The sequence below is a fragment of the Lipotes vexillifer genome, unplaced genomic scaffold (genome assembly GCF_000442215.2).
Source record: "Lipotes vexillifer unplaced genomic scaffold, Lipotes_vexillifer_v1.1 scaffold234, whole genome shotgun sequence".
In the NCBI taxonomy this organism is placed as follows: Eukaryota; Metazoa; Chordata; class Mammalia; order Artiodactyla; family Lipotidae; genus Lipotes; species Lipotes vexillifer.
This window is the reverse complement of record NW_006782612.1, coordinates 205,491-217,228: the sequence shown is the minus strand read 5'-3', so window position 1 is coordinate 217,228 and position 11,738 is coordinate 205,491.

Here is an 11,738-nt window from a genome sequence, read left to right as displayed (position 1 = left end):
TCATTTTTATGGCTGAGTAGTATTCCATTGTGTGTGTGTGTGTGTGTGTGTGTGTGTGTGTGTGTGTGTGTGTGTGTGTATAATATATATCACATCTTCTTTATCCATTCATCTGTCGATGGACATTTAAGTTACCCATCTCCTGGCTTTTGTAAATAGTGCTGCAGTGAACACTGGAGGTGTGTGTATCTTCTCAAATTATGGTTTTCTCTGGATATATGCCCAGGAGTGGGATTGCTGAATCATATGGTAGCTCTATTTTTAGTTTTTTAAGGAGCCTCCATACTGTTTTCCACAGTGGCTGCACCAATTTACATTCCCACCAACAGTGTAGGAGGGTTCCTTTTTCTCCATAGCCATATTGGTCCATATGGCTGTGAATATGGAGCTCAACATAGCTGAGGTCACCTAGTCTGTCCTGTGACATTTATATAAATTGTTTTAAGGCCTTTATCCATTTCCTTTGGGAAGACCAGTCTTTTGCAGCATTTCTGCACATTCCAGGGTTTTTATATTCTTGTTGTCACTCGAAGATCTGAACTCCTCTTCCCAGTCAGTCCGGCTCTTGCCTCTGGCCACTGTTCATTTCTGCCCTTCAGGATCCTGGATGTAGAACACAGGTCCTCTGTGCTCCCTAAAAACCATTCGCAGGTGACATTGTTGATACACCAGACTTTACTGAACATTTCAGGGAGGTGGAAGGATTCAACATCGATGGCTCCTAAAATTGAATATTAAACTTTCCTGTGCTTAAAAGTCCTTTGATCATCCAGGCTACTTGGTTGCCTTGTTCCCTGAAGCCCTCCCTTCTCAACTGCCCTCACGTCAGAGAGCAGAGCAATTCAGTTGTTCATTCCTGACAGAGCTCTAGGCTAATGTCATTATCTAACAAGTCAGTAAGTCACTCTGCTTTGCAGCAAGGAATCAGAAGAGGTTTTGAAGTTTTAGTGTTTCCTCTCTCCCTCTTGAGCCTCCATCTCTATCGTCCCCCAAGTCTTTATACGTGGAAGTGAGCAGAATATTTTTTTAAGTGGTGTGACTTACTCAGTTTCCCTTAGAAGGCAGAATCTTGTGTCAGTTTTGGCTTTCAGTAACATTATTTTCATCCTCTGTTACATGTGGGATTGAACCAGTAGTGCTGTGAGTTATAGAGAAGGTGACATAATGCTTAGGTCACCAGACACAGTCCTATTGGCTGGGAATAGCTTCTAATATTGCCCGTCGCATTCTCAAAATGCCCTGGCTGGGAATCACAAATTTTCTGACTATAGTCTCTAGTCCAAGAGAAGTTGACAGAATTTTGAAAATATATCATTGATGGGCCAACATTGAAGCAAAAGGGAAGACTGAGGCTATTTGGAATAATTGGGACAAAAAGCTGGATTCATTTTGGAAAAAAATATTTATTTTTAATTCATTTGCATTCAGTGACCTGTGGTGATCTGACCTATTCAGGCATTTGTAGTGTCTGGGGTTAAGGATCATAGCAATGTGTCTTTTAAAAATTTTATTGAAGTCTAGTTGATTTACAATGTTGTGTTAATTTCTGTTCTATAGCAAAGTGATTCAGTTATACATATGTGTTCTTTTTCATACTCCTTTCCATTATGATTTATCACAGCATATTGAATATAGTTCCCTGTGCTATACAGTAGGACCTTGTTGTTTATCCATTCTCTATATAATAGTTTGCATCTGCTAATCCCAAAGTCCCAATCCTTCCCTCCTCCCACCCCTTGGTAGTCACAAGTCTGTTCTCTATGTCTGTGAGTCTGTTTCTGTTTCGTAGATAAGTTCCTTTGTGTTGTATTTTAGATTCCACATGTAAGTGATATCATATAGTAAGATATAGAAAGACAGATATATAGAAAGACAGTGTCTTTCACTGTCCAACTTACTTCGTTTAGTATGACAATCTCTAGGTCCATCCATGTTGCTGCAGATGGCATTATTTCATTCATTTTTATGGCTGAGTAATGTTCCATTGTATATATGTACCACATCTTCTTTATCCATCCATCTGCCGATGGACATTTAGATTGCTTCCATGTGTTGGCTGTTGTAAATAGTGCTGCAGTGGACATTGCGGGGCATGTATCTTTTCAAATTATGATTTTCTCCAGATGTATGCCCAGGAGTGGGATTGCTGGATCATACAGTAATTCCATTTTTGGTTTTTTAAGGAACCTCCATACTGTTTTCCATACTGGCTGCACCAATTTATATTCCCAGCAACCGTGCACGAGGGTTCCCTTTTCTCCACATCCTCTCCAGCATTTGCTATTTGTAGTCATTTTAATGGTAGCTATTCTGACTGGTGTGAGGTGATACCTCATTGTAGTTTTGATTTGCATTTCTCTAATGATTAGTGATGTTGAACATCTTTTCATGTGTGTATTGGCCATCCATAGGTCTTCTTGGGAGAAATGTCTGTTTAGGTCTTCTGCCCATTTGTCGATAGGATTGTTTGTTTTTTTGTGATTGAGTTGTATGAGCTCTTTGGATAGCCAGTGTGTCTGCTTTTTGACACATTGAATTTGAATAGAAAGGTTCATTTTTAGAAAGCCACAGCATGAAAGGGGAACTATAGAAAGTGGATGCACCCATGGAACCATTAAGTTTCAAGAAAGATAAATCACAGGAGCTACCCAAGCTAGCAAGGCTCTCTCCAGTCTCTCCCTGCTGTAATATTCCCGATACGCCTTCCTGAGGAAAGAACCCCACACCCAGGGGAAGAATGAGGTGTTGCTCAGCCTCTCAAGGGACATTTAATGAGTGTCCCTTCTGGAGTGTACCTTTGGAGATTCTAAGAGATTTATTTCCTTTGAGGGGCAGTTCATTTGAGGGGATAAGACATGTATATGGGATAATCTGTCACATAAATAGCTTTGTTATATTTGGGCCACAGTAATGGGAGGTTGGTATGAAAATTGCTTTAGGTCGGGGTGGGGGGCAAGGTACGTTGGGTAAGAAGACATGGAAATGGTAAAACATGAAGCTGGACTTTGAAGGCTGGATGGGCTACAAATTGGTGAGGAATTGCAAGAGGGGAAGTTGAAGACCTGGGAAAATTGTATCAGAGACTTCAAACATGGTGAATAGCAGAATATCTGGGCACTTGATTGGATCAGTCCGGAAGGAACATTAATGTAAAATCTGGGTGTAGAATAAATCAGAGAAATGTGGATACTGGAGGCAGGTAAACTGGGGAGAAATTGCTTATAACCCGTGCAGATGCCAGATAATAAGAATCCGGGATCAAGACAGTGGCAGTGGGACTTCCCCGGTGGCGCAGTGTTTAAGAATCCGCCTGCCAATGCAGGGGACATGGGTTCGAGCCCTGGTCCAGGAAGATCCCATATGCCGTGGAGCAACTAAGCCTATGTGCCGCAACTACTGAGCCCGCGTGCCACAACTACTGAGCCCACGCGCCTAGAGTCCGGGGCTCCGCAACAAGAGAAGCCACCACAATGAGAAGCCCGTGCACCGCAATGAAGAGTAGCCCCCGCTCGCCACAACTAGAGAAGGCCTGCGCGCAGCAATGTAGACCCAATGCAGCCAAAAATAAACATTTTTTTTTAAGTGGCAGTGAGAATGCAAAAGATAGTGTGATGGTGAGAAAAGATGGCAGAATGGATGGGGACACAGAGAAGGAAGGACAGTCAATGATGAGGTTTCAGGTGGGATGAACTTGAGAAGTAAGAAAGGAGACAAGCGAGCCTTTTTTTTTTTTTTGATGGTGGTGGGAAGCCTCAAAAGGGAGCAATACAAGGAGGTGAAATGACAGCAGGTCTAAGATGAGAACATCCACCAGGAGAGGTTCACGTTTGCAAGTCATGTCATGCATGTCACAGAACGCTATATAGATAAGTTGTATGTCTCTCTATCTATGTATCTTGAACAGGGGAGGAAGACTGACCTTAGTTTCATTCATCCAACGCACATTTCTACGTGCCTCTTTTGTGTCACTTTACCATGGGAAAGATGAACATGATATGTTCCTAGGGTTCATAGTCTATAATGTGGGACTGACACATAAGGGGAATTGGCAGGGATGATATTTTGGTGTAGTAACCAAGGTCAGCTGTTTTCCCCCTTGAGCTTTCTGCTATTGTTCCCTTATCCATAGAAAGACAGGGTTGATACAGCAGAGAAGAAAAAGTTCCAAAATAGCTTCTTAAAAATTTACAGTCAGTAGTTTGCAGCAGCCTCAGCCTTTTGCATACCAAAACCCAAAGTTGACAGCAAAAACAAGACTTGATAACGTGAGAGCCAGTTTCACTGCCCCCATAAGGAAGCGTTCTGAGGGATTGAGGTAAAGCAGCAGGAGAAGACAGGCTCAGGGAGATGAGAGCTGAGAAGGAAGGGGCCCTTGCTCTGTGCTCTGAGACTAAGTTTTCAGGTGGGGATGCGGCAGAGACAGACGCTGCAGAGAGGTCTGGAGCTCTGAGAACAGAAGAACCTCACTTTCTGTTTCCTTTGAGAGGTAGTGAGTCTTGCAAACCAAATGCCCACCTTCTCCAACCCTTATCCCTGCCCATGCCCCCTACACACCTTCTTGGGCACGGTAAGGAAGCAACAGAGAAACGCCACGTTGGTGGGAAAGTCTGGATTTCCCAGAGCCCCAAGGCAGACAGAGGCGTTGGGGTGCCGGGAGAGACTTGGTGGTCAGGAACAGCAGGGTCCGGACAAGGACTGAGGACCAGAGACTAGTTGGGTGGGACTGCAGATATCTAGGAGATGCCGGCAGCAGATGCAAGTGATGGAAGGCTGTGGGAATGATGGTATTTGAACCAGTGCCAGGGTGGATAGAGGTCAACTGATGCCCAGATGCCTCCTCATTGCTCCTGGACACAATGAGACCATCCGTACCACCAGCCCCCAACTCAGAGGCAACCCAGGAGAGAAGGGTTCCCTGAACAAATCCAGAAAAGCCTCATTGGTCTGAGTTTACAGTGAACTAATATGAAAGGTTTGCCACTAAATAGAATACAGACTGGAGAAGACGTAAACATTTTTTTTGCAGATCTGAGTTTGTGGATTGAGATGAGGCTTGCTACCTAGACAAGTGTAGTGTGATGAAAGCAGATGGAGCGCTAAGTGCTACATGAGCACGAGTGAGAGGTTTCCTACCCAGAGTCTGAGGCGATCAGAGTGAGTGAGGAGTTGCATTGAGCAGCACGTCGTAGGATGAAGGACAGAGGCAGTAGGTAAAGGGCACTGTAAGTCAGTTTCATGATGGCCAGAGAGGCTGCAAAGTGAAATGCAATGGGTTGCCTAGGTCAAACCAAAAACCAAAAGCCCTTTCACCTACAAGGCATGGGGATTGCTGAGGGTTTAGAGAAATGACATGACCACATTTTCATTTCAGAACCACTGTTCTGGGTGAATGTAAAGAAAGGCCTGGGGATCAGCTCACTCTGGGTTTCCTGCTTCTGGAGGCTGTTTCATTCTCTCTCCTGGCTTATCTTTACTGCTAACATCACAGTGATTCTCATCACCCCCAAATCTGCATTGCAGGAGAAAAGAGGAAGGCATTTCATTCTAGGTTTTATAAAGCGACAGTCAGCTCCCGTGTCCAGCAATAAATGTCTGGGAAGTGAAAGTTACCGTTTCGTATCAAAATTGGTGCAGTTTTAATACCCCAAGTCTTGAAAGAGAAACTAGGATAAACTGGTGTGATATTTAACACACAGAAATGTCTCCTTCCACAAATATGTATGTACATAATGTTCCTTATTTAGTGTTACTGAGAATGAACTCGAAACTGAGAAATGTGTTTACTTTTATTTATACAAAGTTTACTTGAAAATAATGATTCACACTGCTCTGTGCAGCCTGTCCCCTGATGGAGGTAGTGGGGTCTGGTAGCCCAGTTCAGGGGTGCTGGGTGAGACGTTCCTGGGAGCTCTACCTCCTGGCTGTTTCTTCAGCCTTCTCAGTGATTCTGTAAGCTATTTGATACTTTGATAAATCTCTTTCTGCTGCTAGAGTGGGATTTTGTTTTCTATACACTGACACAAAACAGGTCAAATAAGTACTTTTTAAAAAGATCAAATTTGCACTGGTTAAGATCTTGGGGCTCTGAAGTCTGACTGCTTAGGTTTGAATTCCAACTGTGCCCCTGCCTGCTCCTTGACTTTATCTTTTCCTATTTATTTATTATTTTAAAAATAGATTTACTTATTTTTATTTACTTATTTTTGGCTGCGTTGGGTCTTCGTTGCTGCGCGTAGGCTTTCTCTAGTTGCAGCGAGTGGGGGCTACTCTTTGTTCCGGTGCACGGGCTTCTCATTGCGGTGGCTTCTCTTGCTGCGGCGCACGGGCTCTAGGCACATGGGCTTCAGTAGTTGTGGCTCGCAGGCTCTAGAGCGCAGGCTCAGTAGTTGTGGCACACGGGCTTAGTTGCTCCGCAGCACGTGGGATCTTCCTGGATCAGGGATCGAACCTGTGTCCCCCGCATTGGCAGGTGGATTCTTAACCACTGTGTCAGCAGGGAAGTGTCCCTAATTGTTTTTTATATTGTAGCATATTTGATTTACAGTGCTGTGTTAGTTTCAGGTGTACAGCAAAGTGATTTACTTATACATGTATCTATTCTTTTTCAGATTTTGTTCGCATACAGGTTATTACAGAATACTGAGTTCCCTGTGCCGTCCAGTAGGTCCTTGTTGACTATCTATTTTATATATATATATGTATATAGTAGTGTGTGTGTGTTAATCCAAAACTCCTTATTCCTCCCCCCACCCCACCTTTCACCTTTGGTAACCATAAGTTTGTTTTCTAAGTCTGTGTGTCTGTTTCTGTTCTGTAAATAAGTTCATCTGTATCTTTTTTTTTCAGATTCCACATATAAGTGATATATGATATTTGTCTTTCTCTGACTTATTTCACTTAGTATGATAATCTCTAGGTCCATCCACATTGCTGCAAATGGCATTACTTCATTCTTTTTTATGGCTGAGTAATATTCCATTGTATGTATGTACCACATCTTCTTTATCCATTCATCTGTCTGTGGACATTTAGGTTGCTTCCATGTCTTGGCTATTGTAAAATTACTGCCACAGTGAACACTGGGGTGCATGTATCTTTTCAAATTATGGTTTTCTCTGGATATTTGGCCAGGAGTGGGATTGCTGGATCTTATGGTAGCTCTATTTTTAGGTTCTTTTTTAAAATAAAATTTTTAATGTTTTAATGAATGGGTGTGTGCATCTTATTTTATTTATTTATTTATTTATTTATTTTTTGGCCACAGTGTGCTGCATGTGGGATCTTAGTTCCAGGATTGAACCTGTGCCCCTTGCATTGGGAGCACAGCGTCTTAACCAATTGACTGTCAGGGAAGTCCCCTATTTTTAGTTTTTTAAGGAACCTCCATACTGTTCTCCATAGCGGCCGCACCAACTTACATTCCCACCAACAGTATAGGAGGGTTCCCTTTTCTCCACACCCTCTCCAGAATTTATTGTTTCTAGATTTTTTGATGATGGCTGTTCTGACCAGTGTGAGGTGATACCTCACTGTACTTTTGATTTGCATTTCTATAATAATTCGTGTTGTTCAGCATCTTTTCATGTGCTTTTTGGCCATCTGTATGTCTTCTTTGGAGAAATGTCTACTTAGCTCTTCTGCCCTTTTTTGGATTGAGGTTTTTTTTTTGTTTGTTTGTTTTTTTAATATAGAGCTCCAAGAGCTGCTTGTATATTTTGGAGATTAATGCTTTGTCAGTTGCTTCATTTGCAAATATTTTCTCCCATTCTGTGGGTTGTCTTTTCATTTTGTTTATGGTCCCCTTTGCTGTGCAAAAGCTTTTATTTTGTTTTATTTTATTTTATTTATTTATTTTGGCTGTGTCAGGTCTTAGCTGCAGCATGTGGAATCTTTGTTGAGGCATGCAGGACCCTTTATTGTGGAGTGTGGGCTCTTCATTGTGGCGCACGGGCTTTTCTCTAGTTGTGGCGTGTGGGCTCCAGGGTGTGTGGGCTCTGCAGTTGTGGCATGCAGTATCTCTAGTTGAGGCACGGGAGCTCAGTAGTTGTGGCATGTGGGCCTAGCTGCCCTGCAGCATGTGGGATCCCAGTTCCCTGACCAGGGATTGAACCTGCGTCCCCTGCACTGGAAGGCAGACTCCCCGCCACTGGACCACCAGGGAGGTCCCTGTGCAAACGCTTTTAAGTTTAATTAGGTCCCATTTGTTTTTGTTCTTATTTTCATTAATTTAGGATGTGGATGCCAAAAGATATTGCTGTGATATATGTCAGAGTGTTTGCCTATGTTTTCCTCTAAGAGTCTTCTAGTATCTGGTCTTACATTTAGGTCCTTAATCCATTTTGAGTTTAGAGAATGCTCCAATTTCATTCTTTTGCATGTGGCTGTCCAGTTTTCCCAACACCACTTATTGAAGAGACTGTTTTCTCTCCATTATATATTTTTGCTTCCTTTGTTGTAGATTAATTGACCATAGGGGCATGGGTTTATTTCTGGGCTTTCTATCCTATTCCATTGATCTATAAGTCCGTCTTCAGGCCAGTAGCATACTGTTTTGATTACTGTTGCCTTATAATAGAGTCTGAAGTCAGGGAATCTGCTTCCTCCAGCTGTTTTTCTTTCTCAAGATTGCTTTGGCTATTTGGGGTCTTTTGTATTTCCATACAAAATTTTAAGACTTTTTGGTTTAGATCTGCAAAAAATGCCATTGGTAATTTGATAGGGATTGCATTGAATCTGTAGATTACCTTGGGGAGTATAGTCATTTTGACAAACATCCAAGAACATGGTATATCTTTCCATCTGTTTGTGTCATCTTCAGTTTCTTTTATCATTGTCTTACAGTTTTCGGAGTACAGGTCTTTTACCTCCTTAGGTAGGTTTATTTCTAGGTATTTTATTCTTTTTGATGTGATGGTAAATGGGATTGTTTCCTTAATTTCTCTTTCTGATCTTTCGTTGTCAGTGTATAGCAATGCAAGAGATTTCTGTGCACCAATTTTGTATGCTGCAACTTTACCAAATTGATTGATTAGCTCTAGTAGTTTTCTGGTAGCATCTTTAGGATTTTCTATGTATCATATCATGTCATCTGCAAACAGTGACAGTTTTACTTCTTCTTTTCCAATTTGGGCATCTTTTATTTCTTTTTCTTCTGATTGCCATGGGTAGGACTTCCAAAACTATGTTGAATAAAAGTGGCGAGAGTGGACATTTTCATCTTGTTCCTGATCTTAGGAAATGCTTTCAGCTTTTCACCATTGAGTATATTGGTGGCTATGTGTTTGTCATAACATATATGACCTTTACTATGTTGAGGTAGGTTCCCTCTGTGCCCACTTTCTGGAGAGTTTTTATCATAAATAATAGGTGTTCGATTTTGTCAAAAGGTTTTTCTGCATTTGTTGAGATGATCATATGGTTTTATTCTTTAATTTGTTAATGTGGCACATCACACTGATTGATTTGAGGATATTGAAAATTCCTTGTATCCCTAGGATAAATCCCACTTCATCATGGTATATGATTCTTTTAATGTATTGTTGGATTTGGTTTGCTAGTACTTTGTTGAGGATTTTTGTGTCTCTATTCATCAGTGACATTGGCCTGTAATTTTCTTTTTTGTGGTATCTTTGCTTTTGGTATCAGGGTGATGGTGGCCTCATAGAATGAGTTTGGGAGTGTTCCTTCCTCTGAAATTTTTTGAAATAGTTTCAGAAGGATAGGTGTTAACTCTTCTCTAAATGTTTGATAGAATTTGTCTGTGAAGCCATCTGGTCCTGGACTTTAGTTCCTTGGGAGTTTTTAAATCACAGTTTCAATTTCAATGCTTGTGATTGGTCTGTTCATATTTTTTATTTCTTCCTGGTTAAGTCTTGGGAGATTGTACCTTTCAAAGAATTTGTCCATTTCTTCTAGGCTGTCCATTTTTTATTGGCATGTAGTTGCTTGTAGTAGTCTCTTACAATCCTTTGTATTTCTTTGGTGTCTGTTGTAACTTCTCCTTTTTCATTTCTAATTTTATTGATTTGAGCCCTCGGCCTTCTTTTCATGATGAGGCTGGCTAAAGTTTTATCAATTTTGTTTATCTTTTTAAAGAACCAACTTTTAGTTTCTTTGATCTTTTCTATTGTTTTCTTCATCTCTATTTCATTTATTTCTGCTCTGATCTTTAAGATTTCTTTCCTTCTGCTAACTTTGAGTTTTGTTTGTTCTTCTTTCTGTAGTTGCTTTACATGTAAGGTTAGGTTGTTTATTTGAGATTGTATTTGAGGTAAGATTGTATTGCTACAAACTTGTCTCTTAGAAATGTTTTTGCTGCATCCCATAGGTTTTGGATTGTCGTATTTTCATTTTCACTTGTATTGAGGAATTTTTAAATTTCCTCTTTGATATCTTAAGTGATTCATTGGTTTGGTTAGTAACATATTGTTTAGCCACCAGTTGTCTGTTTTTTACAGTTTTTTTTCTTGTGATTGATTTCTAATCTCATAGCGTTGTGGTTGGAAGATGCTTGATGTGATTTCAGTTCTTTTAAATTTATCCAGGCTTGCTTTATGTCCCAGCATGTGATCAACCTTGGAGAATGTTCCTTGTGCACTTGAGAAGAATGTGTATTCTGCTGCTTTCAGATGGAATGCTCTATAAATATCCATTAAGTCCATCTGGTCTAATGTGTCATTTAAGGCCTGTGTTTCCTTATTGATTTTCTGTCTGGATGATATGTCCATTGATGTAGGTGGGGTGTTAAACTCCCCCATTATTATTGTGTTACTCTCAGTTTCACCTTTTATGGCTGTTAGTATTTGCCTTATATATTGAGGTGCTCCTATCTTGGCTGCATATGTATTTACAATTGTTATATCTTCTTCTTGGATCAATCCCTTGATCATTAGGTAGTGTCCTTCTTTATCTCTTGTAATAGTCTTTATTTTAAAGTCTATTTTTTCTGATATGTGTATTGCTACTCCAGTTTTTTCTTTCAGATGAATTTTTGTTTTTTTAACATCTTTATTGGAGTATAATTGCTTTACAATGGTGTGTTAGTTTCTGCTTTATAACAAAGTAAATCAGCTATATATATACATATCCCCATATCTCTTCCCTCTTGCGTCTCCCTCCCTCCCACCCTCCCTATCCCATCCCTCTAGGTGGTCACAAAGCACCGAGCTGATCTCCCTGTGCTGTGCGGCTGCTTTCCACTAGCTATCGGTCTTACATTTGGTAGTGTATATATGTCCATGTCACTCTCTCACTTTGTCCCAGCTTACCCTTCCCTCTCCCCATGTCCTCAAGTCCATTCTCTAGTAGGTCTGCGTCTTTATTCCCATCCTGCCCCTGGGTTCTTCATGACCATTTTTTTTTTTAGATTCCATATATATGTGTTAGCATACGGTATTTGTTTTTCTCTTTCTGACTTGCTTTACTCCGTATGACAGACTCTAAGTCCATCCACCTCACTACAGATAACTCAGTTTCGTTTCTTTTTACGGCTGAGTAATATTCCATTGTATATATGTCCCACATATTCTTTTTTTTTTTTTTCTCTTTGGTACGCAGGCCTCTCACTGTCGTGGCCTCTCCCATTGCGGAGCACAGGCTCCAGATGCGCAGGCTCAACGGCCATGGCTCACGGGTCCAGCTGCTCCGTGGCATGTGGGATCTTCCCGGACCGGAGCACGAACCCGTGTCCCCTGCATCGGCAGGTGGACTCTCAACCACTGCGCCACCAGGGAAGCCCA